This window comes from Lissotriton helveticus, chromosome 1_1, assembly GCF_964261635.1.
Source record: "Lissotriton helveticus chromosome 1_1, aLisHel1.1, whole genome shotgun sequence".
Classification (NCBI taxonomy): Eukaryota; Metazoa; Chordata; class Amphibia; order Caudata; family Salamandridae; genus Lissotriton; species Lissotriton helveticus.
Genome location: NC_136057.1, coordinates 95,254,026 through 95,277,459, shown reverse-complemented (window position 1 = coordinate 95,277,459; position 23,434 = coordinate 95,254,026).

Genomic DNA, 23,434 nt, shown 5'->3' with positions numbered 1-23,434 from the left:
GATATCTAGGCATCTTGGTTAATCAAAACCTTAACAAAATAACACAAAACAATCTGAATAAAGTAGCTCGAGAGGTGCGAAAATTGCTTAAAGTATGGTCTAGCCTTCCTTTAAGCTTTATAGGGAGGTCTAATATCATAAAAATGAGTATACTCCCAAAATATACCTTCCTATTTAACACTATTCCTTTGGATTTTAAAAAAACCGAGCTAAAAAGGCTGCAAGGGGAAATAGCAAGTTTTATATGGGCCTCCAAGGGAATTAGAATATCCTGGAAAAAACTTAGGAGAAAAAAAGAGAAAGGAGGAATAGCAAGTCCCGACTTAACAGAATACTGCAGAGCATTTCAATTTAAAAACATTCGGTCTCTTCTAAGAATACACCAATATTACCCGGAATATTTGAAAGGAATGACAGAAGCTGAGGATCATTTTCTTTTCAAATTTGGTCACCAAAAGTACTTCAAGAAAATTAAGCTAAAAGTTCTGAAGGAGGCGGCTAAACTCTGGATACAAATCAGATTGATCTTAAAAATCCCCTATTATAGTGCAATGGCACCGATATGGAACTCTCCCGGAACTCCGGACTGTTTAAAAGATGTCATGGCTACCCCCTTAAAACAATGTAACATCGAATATTGGGGTCAACTTTTAAATGGAACAACATTAATATCATGGGAAGAACTGAATAAGATCTCCAATAGAAAAATATCAAAATTCAAATTTTATCAACTAAACAGTTGGGCAAAGACACTACCAAAGTACGATAAAGAAAACAAGACCGTTGAAAAAGAAATGATAAAAATCTTACCCATAAAGAAGGAGGTAGCAAAATGGTATTGGACTTTTATAGACAATGAAGAGGAAAGCTCCCAGATGGTAGAGCAAATCTGGGGAAAAGACCTGGCTTCAGAAGATCTAGTAAATATATGGGAAGATTCCATAGAGAAATGTTGGTCAACATTAAAAACAGTGGCACTAAAAAGAAATCATCTGTACACCCTGCACAGAGCCTATTGGACACCGAAAAAGCTTTCAAAATTTAAAAATGCGGGAATCAGAAAATGCCCTAAATGTGCGGAAGAGAAGGCGGATGATGTCCATATGTTCTGGAGCTGCCTATCTTTGAGAACATTTTGGGAAGGAGTTGGTAAGACGTTGAATTCAATATTTCAAAAACATCTAAATGTAAGTACAACTCTTATTCTCTTCGGGATTGATAACACAACGGGGGTAGCTAAACTAACAGTAATGGAAGCAAAATTACTCTTTGTACTAATGGTGATAGCTAGAAGGGAGATCTGCATTAAGTGGATAGGTCCTCATCCCCCGACACATGTAGAGTGGTTAAACTCAGTTATCAAAATAAATAAATTAGACAGAAGGGGAAAAACTAGTAAGAGGTTCAAGTATTGGGAAATCATGGAGAAACATTTGACCTCCGAGGATCGGGCGTAACACACTGTCCTATGATTAATGCGAAAGCGTATTCTGTGTTATGAGTATGATACTCATAGAAGTAGCCTAGGTGGCTAGCTCCCTCCCTCTCGACTACAGATATGTTAATATGTAAATGGAAAAGGTTCTCCTCTGATCAAGCAAGACAAGGGAAAACTCCCAAGGAAAGAGAGACCATTGGGCAGTGACGGTACAAAAAGGAAAGCTTCAGAGGTAGAAATCAAACTTTCCAAAATACATAAAATTTTCGCAATATGAGGATTAAAAAAAAAAAGAAAAAAAAAAAAAAAAAAAAGAAAAGAGACAACTTGAATTCTTCTGTCACCCCTTCAGACTGCGCTATGTAGAAAGTCTTGCCGTCTGTGGTACACGGGTGCCTAATACACAGAATGGGAGAGAACATAAACAACAACCCACCTTATGACTGTACTCTCTTATTATAATAACCAAACTTGTCCTACCAGAATTTCCCAAGTTATTGCCCCTCTTCTGGTGGAGATTAGATAGACTGCAGGATTCTCTTATCTGAAAGAATAGGACTCAACATTACTATTGCTCTACCTATGCCCTCCCCTCTAATGGAGTTTCTGTTACCTTGAGAATATCCTGCAAGCCTTTTATAGGGATTCTGTTGGTAGCTGCTGGTAAGAAATCTTGCCTTCGCTGCAGGCTGTATTTCCAATCCGAAGCGCGCAAAAAGGTACCAGGTAGGGAAAAGGGGGGGAAGGAGAAATTAGGGAGAAGCGCAATGAGGGATTGCTTAGTCTTACTTGCAGCAAGAAGTTTGTACATTCAGTTTTAAGATTTGCTTACTACTTTCTTCATGATGCTACTCGTGGAAATGTTCGAGCTCTCCTGCTAGTGTTCTCCGTCGTGGTTGATTCTCTGAAGTGCTTGACTATCCGTCGTGCTTGACACCTCTTACGAACTCTGGCTTCACCTCAGAATCTGTAACTAAGGGCTGACTGGAAATGCTGAATCTCAGTTGTCGTCAAGATAATCCGTCCTTACTGAGGGGACGAATGAAATACTCACTAAAGTCTAGTCTTCCTCGATACTAGACCTTGACTACACTAGAACTTACTTTAACTAAGAAACCGCTATTCTACTTCCTAAACTCCTGTCACGAATACAGACACGGAGCAAGGAATTTAGCGGCCGCCTCAGGAAACAAAACAGTTGAAGTGCGCAGATTCAAAGCTGCGCGCGGGGCTCACTGACTAGACCTGACGCTGCTTTGAGTTTACTCTAATGTCCACAGCCGCAGCCATCTTAGGGAGGGATTTGCGTTAAATGTGAAAACTATGTACAATTGAACTGTGCATCTCTCCTAATGATAAGGGTGCCAGACATTTACCCAATGAGGTCTGGAAACAGTCTTTGCCCTCCTTGCTGACTTGACACCTGATATGGCAGCAATTCGCAAAACCCTGACAAAACCCAATGCAATTCGTGGAAAAGTGGCTACAAAACGCAATCGCCCGGAGCGACTAAACGAATCCTTCAGCGTGGAAAGGGCACACAGAATCCCCAAGAGACCACCGATAGCCGGGGCACCACCCAGGCCAATCATTGTGTGAATACCTAATTATAAAAAATCGTGAAACTTTAATTAGAGCTGCCAGGGAGAAGGCCTCAATTCAATTTGAGAAAAAACTAATCTCGCTATATCCAGACTTTACGTTGGCAGTTCAGCACCAAAGAGCCTCCTTCAAAAGGTCAAAAAGATGCTCAGAGCTCACAATCTCAAATATGCCCTCCTTTTCCCGGCCCGACTAAAAGTGATATACGAACAGAAATCTTATTTCATTGAAAACCCAGAGGAGGCTGTGGAATGGACGTAGGTCACATTGGCTCCCGACACATTGCAGGGGTCGGCACAGTCCCCCAAACAGAAATCCCAAAAGTCGCATAAATCACGTTAAGAGAGATCAGGCCGCAGAAAACCATTTCATACATACAAAAGCCAAGCCAATCTCCAGAACAAGTAATAGAAAGCCTAAAATCAGCACTAATAGCAGCACTTGAAGTCCAAGATACTCTCTCCCTGGCTGAGTCAATCGAATCATCCGAAGATACTAACCTGCATTTAGACTCTGAGAACAGTATGGGTCTTTTCCGGTCCATCACCCCACAATTAGTAAACGATTACCTTGGATGAATACCTTGACTCGAGGTCAATCAGGCCTTAGAAAAATACCCTAAGGTAGACGAGACACTGAGCTATATGCCCTCTTGGCCTTGCAATATATTCACAACATTACAAAAGGCCTGCGCCCGGCCAGCTGTATGGCGAAACATGGCAGACTATGGAACCCATCTCCCCCATTGTGACTGCACCAAAGTTCAAGTTGAATTATAGTAACCCTTGTTTTGTACTTTGATCCACCATAGTTCTTCGGACAGACCTTGTATTGGGTAATGTTAAGGGTACTCATACAGTTGACTCACTCCTAGGTAAGTCCACCGTGTATACAAGCTGTCAACGAATGACAAGTCATAAGACAAAACATAAACAAATGTATGGCTACTTTAGGAAAGTACACAATAACAACCTGGAATGTTAGATGAAAGGGATCTGTGCATAAGCTACCACACACTACAAACACGCTTCCACGATGCCGGAATCCAAGAGAAGGCCCTGGACTGGACCACCTCCTTCCTCTCCAGCAGAACACAGAGCTTCCGCCTCACCCCCCTTCTGCTCCGAAGCCACCAAGATCATCTGCGGCGTACCCCAAGGCTCATCCCTCAGCCCAACACTGTTTAACGTCTACATGGCACCACTCGCCCACGTCGCATGACGGCACGACCTCAACATCATCTCCTACGCCGACGACACCCAGCTGATCCTCTCCCTCACCCAAGACCCCCACACCGCCAAAACCAACCTCCACGAAGGAATGAAGGCCGTCGCCGACTGGATGAGAAACAGCCAACTGAAGCTGAACTCAGACAAGATGGAGGTTCTCATCCTCGGATCCACCCTCTCGGCCTGGGTCGACTCCTGGTGGCAGACTGCATTAGGAGCAACCCCCACACCCACCAACCATGCACGCAACCTAGGGGTCATCCTCGACTCCACCCTCTCCATGACTAAACAGGTCAACGCTGTCTCCTCCTCCAGCTTCAACACCCACCGCATGCTCCGCAGGATCTTCAAGTGGAACACCACCGAAACTAGAAGGACGGTCACCCAGGCCCTCGTCAGCAGTAGACTGGACTACGGCAACACACTCTACGCAAGAGCCCCGGCCAAACTCCTGAAACGGCTCCAATGCATCCAGAAGGACTCCGCACGCCTGATCCTCAACATCCCATGCCACAGCCACATCACACCCCACCTGAGAGACCTGCACTGGCTCCCCATCAGCAAAAGGATAACATTCAGACTCCTCATCCACGCACACAAGGCACTCCACAACACCGGACCAGCGTAACTCAGCAGCTGACTTAGCCTCTACACACCAACCCGCCAGCTCCGCACGCAGACTGCTTCCTCGCCACCATCTCTTGCATCCGAAGAGTGACCACCGGCAGCGGATCATTCTCCCACCTCGCCGCCAAGAAATGGAACACCCTCCCCACCCGCCTGCGGCAGACCAAAGACCTCCTATCCTTCTGGAGACTACTCAAGACCTGACTCTTCGAACAGTAGCAGTGCCCCCCCCCCAGCGCCTTGAGACCCTCACAGGTATGTAGTGCGCTTTATAAATGCCATGATTGATTGATTGATTGATTGATTAAGCTTCACAGAATATATGCCCAATTGAATAGGTGGAAGTCACATATTGTTTTAATGCAGGAGACACACCTCACCAACTCAGAGGCCACCAAGCTACAGAGAAAATGGAGGGGTCAAATATACCATACAACATACTCTGCCTTTGCAAGGGGAGCTGCTATATGGGTCAGAAACGGCACTCCCTCTGTTGCATTAGACCATGGGTACTCACAAACTTTCTCTCGGGGGCCAAATTTACAGTTTGGTTTGTGTCCGAGGGCCGCACCGATGGGGGCGGGGTCTGTGGGGGAGGGGGAGGGGCTAGAGCAATAAAAAACTGACCATGAGGTTGATCACCGGTCCCTGCAGCGGACGCCTTCGTCCACTGAGCCACCAGACCCGGCATACACACATCTCTCTCTCTCTTTCTCTCTTGGTCTCCCTCTCTCGCTGTAGCTCTCTCTCTCTCTCTCTCTCCCTCCCTCTCTCCCCGTCTCCCTCTCTCTCTCTCTCTCACTCCCTCTCACTCCCTCTCTCCCTCTGTCTCACTCACTCTGTCTTACTCTCTCTCTCCCTCCCTCTCTCCCTCCCTCTCTCTCTCTCCCTCTCTCCCTCTCCCTCCCTTTCCCTCCCTCTCCCTCCCTCTTACTCCCTCTCCGCCTCCCTCCCGTTCCCTCCCTCTCACTCCGTCTCCCTACCTTTTCCTCCCTCTCCGTCTCACTCCCTTTCCCTCCCTCTCACTCCCTCTTTGTCTCCCTCCCTTTCACTCCCTCTCACTTTCCCTCCCTTTCCCTCCCTCTCACTCCCTCTTCCTCCCTTTCCCTCCTTCTCACTCCCTCTCACTCTCCCTCCCTCTCCGTCCCTCTCCGTCCCCGTCCCTCTCATCTCACCCTGCCTGTGTGTCAGCCGGGGCAGCGGGAAGAGCAAACAGGGTTTTTAATAGATAACACCTACAAAAACATAATATTTTTTAAAACAAATCTAGCGCATAATTTCCGGAAGCCAGAGGGTCAAATATAGAACTAAAAGAAGGCGCTGAATCAATAGTACATACACTACTTTAACCAAATAAACGCTGGGCAATCCCTCTTAGTAAAACCTGGCCTGTGCTATAAATGTGTTGCTGAATATGAAAGAGTATTCGAATTCTTACAGGCATCCAGGATAGGTGCTAAATTACCTTGTTTGGGTTTAAAACCGATTACATGCAAGAAGGTTACTCAAAGCTGCAGTAGCATTTGTTAGCGCTGATTATTTTTGGACAAGAATTTAAATCGTAATTTTCTCTCGGGTGGTCGTGGTAGACCCTGAATGTGGGGCAATAGACTGAGCGAGCGAGAAGCGCCGATTAAGTAGGTGGTTTTCCAGCTAAAGAATGCGCTTTTCTTTTCAGGTGTGCATGTGTTTATAAGAAAACATGTGGGAATTCGCCTGCCAACTTCGAGACAGTTATCAGGGCTACAGTGCCTAAGGTAGCTGCTCAGATATTCATATTTGCTAACGAGTGCTTGCCAGCTTTCCGGAGAAGAAATACAGTGTGCGGCAAAATGAAGCACTGGCTTTTCGATTAATAAAAAGGGGTCTTAAAATACTGACTGCCTAATAGTTTGAAAATAGTTGGCTGGTGCGTGGTTGGGAACTGTTTTTTCTAATTTCACCTGAGGATTGAATAATTACCAAATACAAATGGGGTTTCCTCCCTCCCTCTCACTCCCTCTCCCTCCCTCTCCGTCCCCCTCCCTCTCATCACACCCTGTCTGTGTGTCAGCCGGGGCGTGCACACACACACTCACAGCCGCACCCGAGCACTTAACAGGTCTTTAAAAGACCATTTTCATGTTAATGAGGCCTTGATGTATTTCACCTCTTCACCTCTGCAGCTTTACTCTGGGTATCGCTAGGATCGCCCGGCTCCCACAGAGCAGCAGTCTCTCGCGCTGCTGCAGACAGACACTCTTAAAAAAAATAATTTCAAACACGGGTATGATGTCTCAAGGTCCGCGGGCCGCCACGGAAGGCTTGCCGGGCCGCCAGCGGCCCACGGGCCGTACTATGAGTACCCATGCATTAGACCAAAGAGTGGCTGTGAACGGTAGATATGTATTGATCCACGGTACACTAGACAATATGCATATAGCGATTGGCAGCATATGCGCCCCAAATACAGAGCAGGATACATTCTTAGGTACTCGTAACAATATCCTAGCTGATTGGGTAGAATACCCATGGCTTCTGGGAGGGGATTACAATGCAGTCCATGATATAGACCTCAATCGCTCTCACCCTCCATTGCAGGGAGCAGGCGCCAAGAAACAAGCAGCCTCTCTGCATAGAAGGGCAAAGAGATGGGCACTAACTGATGCTTGGCGCACTAAAAATCAGAGCGGCTGGGAGTATTCATTTTACTCTCCCCACATATGTTACATACACGAATAGATAGGATATTTTGCTCTTTGCCCCTGGTTGCATAAAATGCCCAAACTGCATACTTCGGGAAAACTCTATTGGACCACAACCCCCTAGAAGTAACATTTTCCTGGGGGGAAATTCCTACTCCAATCCCAACATGGAGACTGCAGCCCCAAACACTAGAAGACTGTATTTCGCAACACCCTAGCCACAGCTATTTCGAATTATTACTCCGAAAATGCAGATACTACAAAATCACGACAAGTAGAATGGGAAGGCATTTGAGACAGTTATTAGAGGTGTAGCTATTAGCACAATATTGGGAGCCCGACAAACGATTAATAGAGAGCTAAAAGAAACAGAAAGTAGACTGGAGCAGACAGCAATCACTGAGACCTCAAAGGAACTGGCCGTACAAGAGGCTTTCAAAATGTGTTATCCCGCTGGAGTTTGTGAGATGGGTTAACTTATTATAAACGGCACCTACTGCATGGGCCCGCACGGGTGCCCACATTTCACAGTCCTTTTCCTTGCATTAGTGATGCCCACTGTCTCCGATTTTGTTTGTATTAGCACTCGCACCATTAGCCATCAAACTACGTTCTGTTGCAACAGAAAAGGGTATTAAGATCGGAAACACCACCCATATTTTCTCATCATATGCCGATGATATTATACTTTATTTAAACAACCTACAGGGTGATCTCGAGCCTATCCCAATTATATTTGTTCCCTTCCAAAGTCTTTCAGGCCGTTACATGAATGCGTTCAAATCGTATGCCTATTATTTCAATGACACAGCAAGGGTAGAGCGGACCCGCTTTGGCCCCTGGGCATTCCCAGTTGAGCCTACTACTTTCAAATACCTGGGCATACAAATATATAGTGGAACGCAGGAACTACTGGACGGTAACCTATTACGTGCAACCAAGGCACTTAAAATCAGATCACATTCTGGACCTCATTAACACTTTCGGTGGCGGGGAGAGTTGCCATTTCAAAAATGGTTATGCTCCGAAGACTGCTATGTTATTTCACAAATCTGCCCAGGGTAGTAGTACCAAAAACCATCTTCAAAACCTTGAACACGCTGCTTTTAGAATTAATATGGGGTGGGGCCGCAGGAGAGTGGAGCTCTTGAAAATTCAGCTGAGTACTGACCAGGGAGGCTTGGGAGTCCCGGACTTTGAGGCACACTGCTATGGGAGTCAACTTTAAAGGCTATCATACTGTACTGCAGGTCATAACCTCCATGAGACAGGGATGACGCAACAGACACCAGAGCAGAGGACCCTCCATACTCTATTATTGCCTGGAGGAAGGAGCCCAATAGCGGCTCCCCCTTTTCTGAAAACAGCCCTCAGGTATTGAAAAAAAACAATGCAATACACTAAGAGGTTACTCCCCTACGCCCCTAATGTTCCATGGTTAGGGATCCCCACACAAACAAGAGTAATAAAAACTAGAAGCATCTCCGGATGGACATGAGAAGGTGTGAACACTGTTGGGATGCTATTCTCTGACAGTGTTGTATTAGACCATGAGAACTTTGTTAGAAAGCAAGGGGAACCAAATTCACTTTACATTCTACATTCGAGCATCAGTAGGTACATTAGACGGAACTGGGCACCAGATAGCAGAGAGCCCCCCACACACAATTTAATACAGACATTACACCTTATGGGCAATGAAAGGCATTTAACTCTATGGCTGTTCAAGGGAATTCGCTCCCACACAGCATTTTCACTGGAGGCGCTCAGAGAAAAGCAGAGCACTGAAATAGGTAAAGAAACAATTGACAAAGAATGGGACATCATATTAGAATACCCCAAAAAAGTATCCGGCAATGCCAAATTAAAACGTATTCAACACATGGTGTTTCATAGGGCCTACCTTACACCGCACCAATTAAAAAAAGATGTACCCGGGGGTGGGAGATCACTGTCCCCAATGCTTTGCACAGACTGCTGATCTGGAACATATGTTATGGGCTTGTCTACGATCGGTCCCCTTCTGGGCAAATGGGATGAAGGTCTAAGGAACTGTTACAAACATAACAAACATAACAAACTTAGCCCTAATGTTGGAAAACCCTCAATTACTATGAGGTGGAAATCCGCATTGCCCCCTGCAATGCTCACCTGGCATGGAGAAGTAGTCAGATGGGGAAGGGCCGAAAGCATGGCAATAAGGAGGGAGAAAACCAGGGGATTAAAAAAGACCCCTATTTCACTAGAATGGGACGCAGTGCTTGAACTCTTTATATCCTCTGAAGCTTCATTACATTAAGACACTGTAGTTTATATTTTTTTAAACATATTTTATTGGTTTCATATGTTCATCATACACTATTCATAATCATAGACCATCAACATGAATCAAACACCTCAGTAGTCTTCCCCCTCCGTACATCACATGAGCCATCCAATATTAAGGCCATATCATACTACATTGACAATTTATGCATGGTCACTATAAACCTTGAGCTGCTAATCTTAATTGCAAAGTAGAATACCCCCAACCCTCAATAATCCCTCCTCCCCCTCCCTCCTCAGCGGTGTGTGCAACTGTAAGCGTCTTATTCAGTCTCACGTCGCGAAGCAGCTACAACTGACAGCATCCCTCAATGTACCTGTAGTTGCCAGAGGACCCCACTTAACCCACCTCTCCTCTACTCCCCTGGACTCACCTCCATTCCCCCCTGGACTCACCACCCCTCCCCTCCCCCTCCCTGGACTCACCTCCCCTCTCCCCACCTGGACTCACCTTCTCTGTACACCCCTGGACTCACCTCCCCTCTACACCCCTGGACTCACCTCCCCTCAACACCCCTGGCCTCACCTCCCCTCTACAACCCTGGACTCACCTCCCCTCTACTCCCCTGGACTCACCTCCCCTCCCCCTCCCTGGACTCATCTCCCCTCTCACCCCCTGGACTCACCTCCCCTCTCCCCCATGGACTCACCTCCCCTCTCCCCCTGGACTCACCTCCCCTACCCCCCTGGACTCACCTCCCCTCCCCCCTGGACTCACCTCCCCTCCCCTCCCTGGACTCACCTCCCCTCTCCCCCTGGACTCACCTCCCCTACCCCCCTGGACTCACCTCCCCTCACCCCTGGACTCACCTCCCCTCCCCTCCCTGGACTCACCTCCCCTCTATACCCCTAGACTCACCTTCCCTCTCCCCTGGACTCACCTCCCCTCCCCTCCCTGGACTCACCTCCCCTCTCCCCCCTGGACTCACCTCCCCTCTCCCCCCTGGACTCACCTTCCCTCTACACCCCGGGACTCACCTCCCCTCTACACCCCTGGCCTCACCTCCCCTCTCCCCATGTCCTCTCCCTCTCCCCCCATGTGCCCCCCACTCTTCTGCCCCTCGCCCCCCCTCTCAGTCTCACCCTCTCTCCTCTTTCAAGGGTCCCTTCCACCTCCTCTCCTCCTCTCCTCCTCTCCTCCTCCTTCTCCTCTCCTCTCAGTCTTACCCTCTGTCCTCCTTCAAGGGTCTCTTCTCCTTCACTGTTGGAAACTAATGGACTGTTTCACTTCCGGGTCACCCAGGGCAGAGTCGGCAGAAGCAACGGAGCCGATGAAGCGCTCCTCAGGCCTGTGAGGAACAGTATCGGGGTCGCCGGGAGCAGCGTCAGCACCAGCAGCGGAGGCCGAAAGAAGCCTCATCTCAGGATAACATTACCCCGTCCCCGCCCTCTCAGTAATATCTGCTTCCGGGTCAGGGGCGGCAGCGTCAGTACGAGATGCTGCTGAGCTCTCCTCAGGCTTGTGAGTGTGATAGTATCCGGGTCAGCGGGGGCAGAGTCAGCACCAGTACTGAGCCCAAGCCTGCTGCAGAGAAGAGGATCCCTGAGGGTCTGTCTGTCTGTCCTGTGGAAGGAGGAGCCCTGAGGGTATTTCTGTCCATCCAGTGGAAGGAGGAGCCCTGGCTGCAGTTACCTTCAGTTTCATCAGGGGTAAGTGAGACCTCTCACAACCAAGAGATGTGAATACAGCCCGAGGTGTACTGGCCTCACAACATCATGGGGGTGGGGTTGGGGGGGGAGAGGGAGGGAGGGCAGGTGCACTGACCTCACACCATCATGGGGGGGGGGGGGTGTACTGACCTCACACCATCATCGGGGTTTGCAGAGGGCAGGTGTACTGACCTCACACCATCATCAGGAGGGTGCAGGCGGCAGGTGTACTGACCTCACACCATCATCGGGGGATGCAGGGGGCAGGTGTACTGACCTCACACCAACAGCAGGGGACAGGCGTACTGACCTCACACAATCATCGGGGGATGCAGGGGCAGGTGTACTGGCTTCACACTATCATCTGGGGGGGCAGGTGTACTGACCTGACACCATCATCAGGGAGTGCAGGGGGTAGGTGTACTGGCCTCACACCATCATCGGGGGGCAGGTGTACTGACCTCACACCATCATCAGGGAGTACATGGGGCAGGTGTACTGATCTCACACCATCATGGGGGGGGGGGCAGGTGTACTGGCCTCACGCAATCATCAGGGGGTGCAGTGCAGGTGTACTGGCCTCACACCATCATCAGGGGTGCAGGGGGCAGGTGTACTGGCCTCACACCATCATCAGGGGGGGCAGGTGTACTAGCCTCACACTATTATCATGGGGTGCAGCCTGAGGTGTACTGGCCTCACACCATCATCAAGGGGTGCAGCATGCAGGTGTACTGGCCTCACACCATCATCAGGGGGTGCAGGGGGCAGGTTTACTGACCTCACACCATCATCAGGGCTGCAGGGGGCAGGTGTACTGACCTCACACCATCACCAGGGGCGCAGGGGGCAGGTGTGCTGACCTCACACCATCATCAGGGGGTGCAGTGGGCAGGTGTACTGGCCTCACACCATCATCGGGGGATGCGAGGGGCAGATGTATTGGCCTCACACCATCGTCGGGGGGTGCAGGTGTACTGACCTCACACCATCATCAGGGGGTGCAGAGGGCAGGTGTACTGGCCTCACACCATCATCGGGGGATGCAGGGGGCAGGTGTACTGACCTCACACCATCATCAGGGGGTGCAGGGGACAGGGGGGTGCAGGGGACAGGTGTACTGGCCTCACACCATCATAGGGGGGCAGGTGTACTGACCTCACACCATCATCAGGGGGGCAGGTGTACTGGCCTCACACCATCATAGGGGGGCAGGTGTACTGGCCTCACACCATCATAGGGGGGCAGGTGTACTGACCTCACACCACCATCAGGGGTTGCAGGGGGCAGGTGTACTGACCTCACACCATCATCGGGGGGCAGGTGTACTGACCTCACACCATCATCAGGGGGCACAGCCTGCAGGTATACTGGCCTCACACAATCATCAGGGGGTGCAGGGGCAGGTGTACTGGCCTCACACCATCATCAGTGGGTACATGGGGCAGGTGTACTGGCCTCACACCATCATCAGGGGAGAGGGGGCAGGTGTACTGACCTCACACCATCATCAATGGGTGCAGGGGGCAGGTGTACTAGCCTCACACTATCATCCGGGGATGCAGCCTGAGGTGTACTGGCCTCACACCATCATCAGGGGGATGCAGGGGGCAGGTGTACTGGCCTCACACTATCATCAGGGGGTGCAGGGGGGCAGGTGTACTGACCTCACACCATCATCAGGGGTGCAGGGGGCAGGTGTACTGATCTCACACCATCATCAGGGGTGCAGGGGGCAGGTATGCTGACCTCACACCATCATCAGAGGGTGCAGGGGGCAGGTGTACTGGACTCACACCATCATCGGGGGATGCAAGGGGCAGATGTACTGACCTCACACTATCATCAGGGGGTGCAGAGGGCAGGTGTACTGGCCTCACACCATCATTGGGGGGCAGGTGTGCTGACCTCACACCATCATCAGGGGATGCAGGGGGCAGGTGTACTGACCTCACACCATCATCAGGGGAGAGGGGGCAGGTGTACTGACCTCACACCATCATCAGGCGGCAGGTGTACTGACCTCACACCAGCATCAGGGAGTGCAGGGGGCAGGTATACTGACCTCACACTATCATTGGTGGGGCAGGTGTACTGACCTCACACCATCATCTGGGGGTGCAGGGGGCAGGTGTACTGGCCTCACACCATCATCAGGGGCGAGGGGGCAGGTGTACTGACCTCACACCATCATCAAGGGGTGCAGGGGGCAGGTGTACTAGCTGCACACTATCATCAGGGGGTGCAGCCTGAGGTGTACTGGCCTCACACCATCATCAGGGGGTGCAGCATGCAGGTGTACTGACCTCACATCATCATCAGGGGATGCAGCCGGCAGGTGTATGTGTAATGTTTAATAATTGTGAGACTACATGGCCCACTGTTATATATGAATCCCTTCATTTAGCCATGGCTCTTTAAAGAACATTGCATTATGAAATGTAAACACCCATATTAACAGTGTTTAGATCCAAGCTACATGTCCCCGAATGCTATGTATCCTTGCGGAAATTGAGGACTTGAGGTGTACTGTGCAAGGGGGTCACTTTGTCACCTTGTTATAATACATCAAAGATTTAGTGTGGCCTCAGTGTGTGGTCTTAACTCCTGTATACACTTACAACGCAGGCATTACATCGCAACATCCTTTACAAGGCATGACACTACAACGCAGGCATTACAACGCGTGATTCTACATCACAATTCACTACTTCGCAGGCAGTACAACGCATACCATTGGAGTTAGAATAGTAATTTTTACCCCTACACTATCCAACACTTACCCTACTGTTGCACCCCCTGGAGTTAGAATAGTAATTCTTACCCCTACACTATCCAACACTTACCCTACTGTTGCACCCCCTGTAGTTGGAATAGTAATTTTTAACCCTACACTATCCAACACTTACCCTACTGTTGCATCCCCTGTAGTTAGATTAGTAATTTGTATCCCCATACTATCCAATACTTACCTTAAATGCAATGTGATGGTATGGGTTGTAATGATATGCGTTGTAAAGGTAGTATGCGATGTAATGGATTACGTTATAAAGGTAGTTTTTTTAGATGCGATGTAGTGTCATGCGATGTTTTGGAATGCGTTGTAGTTGATTTTGTGATGTAAAAACTGCGTTGTAAGTGCATGCGTTGTAACGTCATACATTCGTCCAGAATGGGTCCGTTTGGAGTTGTTTCTCATTTTCACGAATACCTGCTCAGACCTTGTTTTTTGATGTTTGTATTCAGTGGGAGGTTATCTCTGCAATGGATTAAGAGGTATGCTAGGAGGAAACAAAAGCATATTTTTACAGAACAATATTAGTTTCTTCTCTCAGAATACATGTCTTTATTAAGCACCTTTGTCCACAGTTCTGTACATTAAACCCTTTGATAACCGCACTTTGTTCCCTAAAGTAAGGTGGTTGTTTTATTCATAACTAGCATATGAAGCTGACTTCTAGTTCATTGATATACTTAATGATTTGTGGGTGCAGGAGAACACATATTTGGGGCTCCCTATTTGGAATACATTTGAATTTATTACCGCGTTTAGGGTCATTGAAGTCCGTGTGATGCCCCAAAAATACTTAATCGTGTTAAACCTTCAAAAACCGGGGCCGGCAAAAGCATCTAAAAGCCCAAGGTTGCTATAGTCCACCAGCCAAGTACAATCAAAGCAGCTTGAACAGACATTGATAAATATTCTTTTTGCGTTTGAGTCTAGATTTTTTCCTGCAAAAAGGTTTTATGTGGCTGTCCAGTCAGCTTGTTACTCCCATTGCAGGAAATCCTGTTATGGGTTATGTGTTCTAAGTTTAGTGGACTAGTGCATAATATTACAATAAAAAGACATACATAGAGCACTTGAAAGTGTAGCTTTAGTTGCTGAATATTTGTAATTACAAATATATCCCCTTTCGCCAATGGCATTCCTGCTGCAGCAACGAAAAATCAAAGCACTGCTCTGAGGATTTTCGCCATCGCATTTGTGAAAATAGAATAACTTTCTCTTTATTTCTCTTCCCCTGCCTTGTCCATCTCAAATTCTATATATGTGTAAACCTACAGCTAAATGTTCGCGCAGAAACCCGAGCCGCTTTCAGTGGAGGGCCTTGGCGGGGTCACGTACCCCAAATCTCAACAACAATCGTTTTGCCGGTTTCCCACAAACGATGCCAGGGCCACAAGTATTCCTTTTCAGGGTGTTTTTATTTTAAGCCAAGTCACTCGGCGTGTTTCGGAGGCAACATCCTTGTTCACGAGTATGAGTGCAAATCACAGTGTTTATACAATATCATGTGACACACCTCTACGTAATAGACAGTGACAACAGATTCAAGGTGTTTGAACGTCCTCGAAGCTGGGCAAAACAGACTTGTTTAGTCAATGTTGGGAGATACATCATGAGACATTGCATTAAAATCATCATGCAGTATGTAAATTAAACATTAGGTCATTGCTGTTAACCTAAACATTTTTCTTGAGTTTTTTACGTGCTGTTGCGAAAAGCATTAATTCCGCATCATCACATGCGGCACTTTGTCATTTCCAACCAAATAAGTGCTGGTGAAAGTTCACTGTGATTATAAAATAAACTACGTCATCTGTAATTCTACGCGCTTGGTGTAAATAACATTCAATTATTAGTGCTTGTGACCAAGCGCATAGAATTACAGATGACGTGGTTTATCTTGTAATCACACAGAACTCAACTCTGAGTTGAGGATGGGTAGACCAAGCATACACAGTTGAATGTGAGGGTTGAGACTGGGCACACCAAGCATGCGCAAGAGAATTTGAGGGTTGAGACTGGGCACACCAAGCATGTACAAGAGAATTTGAGGGTTGAGTTTGAGCACACCAAACATGCAGAAGAGAATGTGAGGGTTGCGGATGGGCAGACCAAGCATGCACAAGAGAATTTGAGGGTTGAGACTGGGCAGACCAAGCATGCACAAGAGAATGTGAGGGTTGAGACTGGGCAGACCAAGCATGCACAAGAGAATGTGAGGGTTAAGTATGGGCAGATCAAGCATGCACAAGAGAATGTGAGGGTTGAGACTGGGCAGACCAAGCATGCACAAGAGAATTTTAGGGTTGAGTTTGAGCACACCAAGCATGCACAAGACAGTGTGAGGGTTGAGGCTGGCAAACCAAGCATGCTCACGAGAATGTAAGGGTTGAGGCTGGGCAAACCAAGCATGCGCAATAGAATGTGAGGGTTGAGGCTGGGCAGACCACGCATGCACACTATGGAGCAGATTTATTATTTTTAATGCAACATAGATCAGCAGTTAGGTGCAGCGCTGTGACGTGCGAGGGGGAGAGAGCCGCGCTGAGCCAGATTTATGAAATACAGCACGCTGCTGCTCACTACCCCTGCACTAGTACACAGTCTACCTAGTGCCACACAAAAAATACTTAACATTATAGGCCAGAGGTGCGTGTGCTGTCTAGCATAGGATTCGTACTGGAAGCACACCATTCCAGTATGAAATCATATACATAGAGTAATCCTTAAACACTCCAGAGTTTGTGTTTTTTGCTGTAAAGTGCTGAACAGGTTGTGTTTGTGCTGTAAAGTGCTGCACAGGTTGTGTTTGTGTTGTAAAGTGCAGGGCAGGTTGTGTTTGTGCTGTAAAGTGCAGGACAGGTGGTGTTTGTGTTGTAAACTGCAGGGCAGGTTGTGTTTGTGCTGTAAAGTGCAGGGCAGGTTGTGTTTGTGCTGTAAAGTGCAGGACAGGTGGTGTTTGTGTTGTAAAGTGCAGGACAGGTGGTGTTTGTGTTGTAAACTGCAGGGCAGGTTGTGTTTGTGCTGTAAAGTGCAGGGCAGGTTGTGTTTGTGTTGTGAAGTGCAGGGCAGGTTGTGTTTGTGCTGTGGAGTGCAGGTCAGGTTGTGTTTGTGTTGTGATGTGCAGGGAAGGTTGTGTTTGTGCTGTGAAGTGCAGGGCAGGTTGTGTTTGTGCTGTAAAGTGCAGCACACATGCAATGTGTGGAGTGTTTGAAGAAGTGACGTTTCTCTGTGTTATCACCTGATTCAAGGTTTTTTTTAACCTAAAATTCACAGATCCTCAGTACTCTCACAATGCGATATTACAGCGTTGTACATTTTTCCATATTTCCGCGTGTCGCTAATATATGAAGTATCGCGTGTCCATGGAGGTGATAGAAAGGAGGAGTTTATTTCTTACAGAATGCTCCATCCACAGATCTGCTTCCTCTTCAGATACTGACACCTTCCAACTCTCTCAACAGCATTTCACATTGGGTGTTGCCTCAGAGACTCTGGGATGCCACAGCTCTGTTGAAGAGACTGCAAGAACTTTGTGTGAAGAGTGAGCCGTGATTATTTGAGGTGTTACATGTGATTGTGCAGATCTGTTCCCGCCCTGTGTGTAGGTCTCTGGGAGTAGGTGATGCCCGTGAATGGCTTGGACGAAGCTTAACCTTTCACTACAAAATGTATGGAAGTGATTTGTGTGTGCGAGACAGTGTGTATGTGCTTGTTTGTGATTGGTCGTCTTGGGTGGCTACATTATATATGAGCCTGTAAGCGACTGATCTGTCTGATTACTCATTTCCAGTGTGTGGGTCTTTGTGCCTGGGGATGAATTGTGTTTCACGTGTGTGTGCGCGCAGGAGAGCACAATGCCTGTGTAATTGTGCAGCATTGAAGATGTGGTTAAGAAATATCTGGTTTGTTACATTAATCCATTTATAAATGAGGTGTGAGGCTGTACCAGTGAGAGCTGGAGTTTGTGTCACATCTGTGAGTACACAATTGAATGTACTTTTTAAAGAGCAATTTTTTTTGTGTCCGTGTTTGTTGCAAACATTTGGTGTGTATGTTGCAAGCATTTTGCTAAAGACAAGCCTGTCTGCTCCCAGGCACACCTGGCCGCCACCACTGGGACCAGAAGTCAGGTAGTATACTCAATAATTCTCATATTCTGCATAAGATCTAAAGTCTTTCAGGTACACAGATTTTAGTATCTCCCCCATGTTTGTTTCGTTTTTAGAGGCAAATGGCGTGTATGCCAGCCACACATATAGAGTAATCTGGTATTCAACAGCCCTCACTTTGGACCAACAAACAATAAGACTCTTCTAGATCCTCAGATTGAGGAGTCGTTAAAAGCGGCTTTACTAAACCCACCCTCCCTAGACAAAGATAAGGTGGAAATACTCTAATTATTAGAATCGTCTAAGCTGGATATCCTGTTCTTAACTGAAATCTGGTTGTCAGGGGAATCTACTTCAGATCTCCAGAAGCCATACCCGAAGATGACCAAAAGAGAACAAGCTCAGAGGAAGGAATGAGATAGCAGCAATTATTCACCAGTGGATCCACACATCTCTTTTACAAATTACTCAAACTGAAGGGGTAGATCTGCTTTCCTTTCTCAAGTTTCGAATTGATGACGACAACTCGGTCCCTAAAGATAATGAATTTGCTGATTTAATGATGTTGAATTTACACCAACACATTACATGCTCAGATCACATAAAATGAAATCCCTTTGATCTGATCTGGGTGTATAATTCGAATTGACTGAATATAATCATCCTTCCTTGCATACGGTCCAATCAGTATTTGATCAGTGTTTGTATTCCGGTCGATTTTTCTAACTTGATCCACAAGCAGGAAATGAAAACACACACACATGGCGATACATTAATACAGAGCCAGTGTTATCAAAACTTTCACACCCCTCCCCCCTCTTCCCGTCAATTGAAGACATTCTCTCCAAAGAAAAATAATCCACTCTGAGGCTCAGACAGGGTAGTGACCCACACCCCTCAAATCCAACAGCGTGTTATAAACCGCACCAGCCCAGTGCCCTGGTACTGTCATGTATTCCTATAGGTTCTGAATCAATCCCCCTATTCCTGACCCTATTCTGGTTAAACTAACTATCAAGTTAACTAACAGTCAGCCCATGAGGCAAGACAAGCCCCCATGATGCAGATACCGTTATCTGACGCAGTCACACTACGGCACAGGAACGTGTTATCTGATTAGGTCATAACGCTTGAGATCTAATTAGACAAGCGACATTCCTCCAGCCCCTGATAAGGCATACGACGTTCTCATAACAAATCAAACCTATGACAACCTGGAAAATCCGTGCGGCCATTGTTTTGATTTCACAGAGAACTTTAGTAAAGAATGTGCTAACGAGCAAGTCGTATGACATCTTTATTGACGTATCTATGTCCATCCTTACGTCAATCTCGGCACCTTTAAGGTATAAATATTGCCGATCTTGCCCTATGCAAACACACGCGTGGTGACAAGACGGAGCAGCCACACTTGCCGAAGCCGAGAGCAGAAGCAGACCCCGCTGGCAGCAGCCCCGCCTTCCTGACGCGCTGAGAGACGCGCTGCTATCTCAAGCCGAGAGACCCAGCACCGGCGCTTCCGGGTAGCCCTCGCAGGCAGCCTGGAATATCGAGACCAGAGAAAGAGATACCATTCCTCATTCATCCTAAATTCCAGGTACAGAACTGAATAACCCCTCACAGAGAATTCTTTAGTTATTCACTTGGCAAAAACAAACTTAACTTAAACTGTAACTTTCTATTCCCGCCCACGCATTAGACTTAGGTCAGGTACACGGGGTAGGCGTATTTAGAAACACCAGTTGAGTACGTTTAGTCAAATGTATATGTGTATGTAAATATATTTTAATCATTTCAAACATCATATGGCTCAGAAACCATATCAATGTTTTTCCAGTATTATTTTATACTATTGCTTTTAATGTATGCACTTTACTTAACTATAAGTATTGCAATAATATCGATCCATTTCTCATGTATGAGAAAAGAGACTGATCAATAAATAACACCTTTTTATTGAACACGCCCGTCTCTTCCTTTTCTCTACATTCTGATGAGACTAAGAATGCACGTACTGACTGAGTAAAATAATTGCCTTGTGCTCACACGACTCTCGAGATTGACTCTTGATTAGGGGAGAGCAAAGTTGTCATGTTCTATGGTTGTCAGAAACTAAATCCCTTCTTGTCTAATCAGGGAAGTTAATTCCTCCTTGAACATTCGAGAAAGTTTCTAGCGAACTCTGAGCTACGCTGGCAAACCCAAAAATTAAGTCTAGTATCGACAGTAGTAGACCTAGTTAACGTCTGGTCTAGGCCTTTACTGCTGTAGGTATTATTCCAATGCGCAGAGCCTATTGGGAAAATAGGAGCTACACTACATGGCGCCCAACGTGTTTGGAAAGGGCGATAAAACTAACGTAAGACATTTAGAGTAACTCAGTCGTGCTTTCTCACTCAGACCCCTTTTCCCATTGTACTCCAAAGACGTCTGGAGTGGGTGAAAGGTTATATCCTCCAAAACCTCGCAGGAGGGAACTCCTATGTATGGTTCTTGGTATAGTCAACGTTGAAGGAACCTATAGGTTCTGAATCAATCCCCCTATTCCTGACCCTATTCTGGTTAAACTAACTATCAAGTTAACTAACAGTCAGCCCATGAGGCAAGACAAGCCCCCATGATGCAGATACCGTTATCTGACGCAGTCACACTACGGCACAGGAACGTGTTATCTGATTAGGTCATAACGCTTGAGATCTAATTAGACAAGCGACATTGCTCCAGCCCCTGATAAGGCATACGACGTTCTCATAACAAATCAAACCTATGACAACCTGGAAAATCCGTGCGGCCATTGTTTTGATTTCACAGAGAACTTTAGTAAAGAATGTGCTAACGAGCAAGTCGTATGACATCTTTATTGACGTATCTATGTCCATCCTTACGTCAATCTCGGCACCTTTAAGGTATAAATATTGCCGATCTTGCCCTATGCAAACACACACGTGGTGACAAGACGGAGCAGCCACACTTGCCGAAGCCGAGAGCAGAAGCAGACCCCGCTGGCAGCTGGTGTTTACTTAACTATAAGTATTGCAATAATATCGATCCATTTCTCATGTATGAGAAAAGAGACTGATCAATAAATAACACCTTTTTATTGAACACGCCCGTCTCTTCCTTTTCTCTACATTCTGATGAGACTAAGAATGCACGTACTGACTGAGTAAAATAATTGCCTTGTGCTCACACGACTCTCGAGATTGACTCTTGATTAGGGGAGAGCAAAGTTGTCATGTTCTATGGTTGTCAGAAACTAAATCCCTTCTTGTCTAATCAGGGAAGTTAATTCCTCCTTGAACATTCGAGAAAGTTTCTAGCGAACTCTGAGCTACGCTGGCAAACCCAAAAATTAAGTCTAGTATCGACAGTAGTAGACCTAGTTAACGTCTGGTCTAGGCCTTTACTGCTGTAGGTATTATTCCAATGCGCAGAGCCTATTGGGAAAATAGGAGCTACACTACAGTACAAGTCAGAGTTAAAGGAGGCGAAACCTGCATTGCGTCGACACTGGCAGGAAGGTGATGCTGAAGAGAGCAAAATCACATTTTAAATTGTGCTTGAGGAATATAAAGGCAAACCCTGTTCCATGTAAAGTCCTCCTAATAGGTAAAAAAAATCTAGAAGGAAATAAAACATTTATTTTGATATCCTGAATGATTAGTCGCCCCTAGATGAAATGAGAACTTCCTGACTCCTATCGAAGGATTCTGTGACAATCTAAATGCTTAACAAAAACATTCTTTAAAGATAGTATAAACAAATACAGCAGCAGTAATTCTGAAGTTGAGTCTGAAAAGAACTCTACTCTCCTTATCCTTGTTTGAAGAAATAAACAGGCTTCATGAATTTATGATCAAGGTCAAATCTTGGTCACCAACTGACCCTTGCTCTCTAGCAGTCATGGAATCTCTGACCTCATCAATCAATCAATCAGCACTTATAAGGTGCACCCCAAGGATATCGGGGCACTGACGGTGCTGCGTCTCTGTCGAAAAACCAGGTCTTGAGCAATCTCCTGCAGAGCGTTTTCATCAATCAGCAGCTCAAGTGATCGCTCCAAGCGCGTTTCAAAATGTTGTAGAGCTCATGTTACTTAAAAACCAGGGAGAAGTCCTGGATATAACCAAGAATTATAGGCCAATACCTCTGCTCCCTTAACCTGCAAAATTTGGTCAGAGAACTGTCTTCAAGAGGTTCCAGGCTTTATAACTACTCCAGCTCTCAGATAATTCTTATCAATGGAATGTCAGCCTCACCACTCCAGTTTCAAAATATGATGCAATTTGAGGATTACTTGATGAGGTTGAATCAGCTAAAACTGAATATTGACCAAACTATGATTGTAATTTGAAAGAATAAGACCAATCTTTGGAACCAACTTTACTCTCCAACAAAAATGAGATTGTTAAACCCAATTTTTTCAGGACTTGGGTAAGTTGCTCCTTTCCCTTCCGGAGGGGCAACTCTTTGGGGGGGGGGGGGGGGGGGGGGATTTTAACGCTGTGGTCTCAGGACATTTGACAGACATCCACCAAGGGACATACCATCCGGTCACACGTGGTTAGCGGACTTCGTAGAGACATTTGGCTTTACTGATTTATGGCATTTCAAACACCCCAACGTCAACCAGTACACCTTCTTTTCTGGCCCTCATCGCGCATTCTCCCGAATTGACTATATATTAGCACCTCTACAGCATGGCACCACCGTCCAAGAAGCCATACACTTAACACTGGGCATTTCGGACCACTTCCCACTGATGGTACATCTCACTATCGGAGATAAACGGTTAGGAAGTATAGCGCCGATTAATGCCTGGTATCTCCGTAATGTAGACACACAGAAAGCACTGACACCTGCGATTGACCGATATTTTGAGGGCAATGACGGTACGGTAGACTCCTCGGTGGTGTTATGGGAGGCTTTTAAAACTGTACTTAGAAGGGAGGCCCTTTCGGCGATTGCGGGCCGTC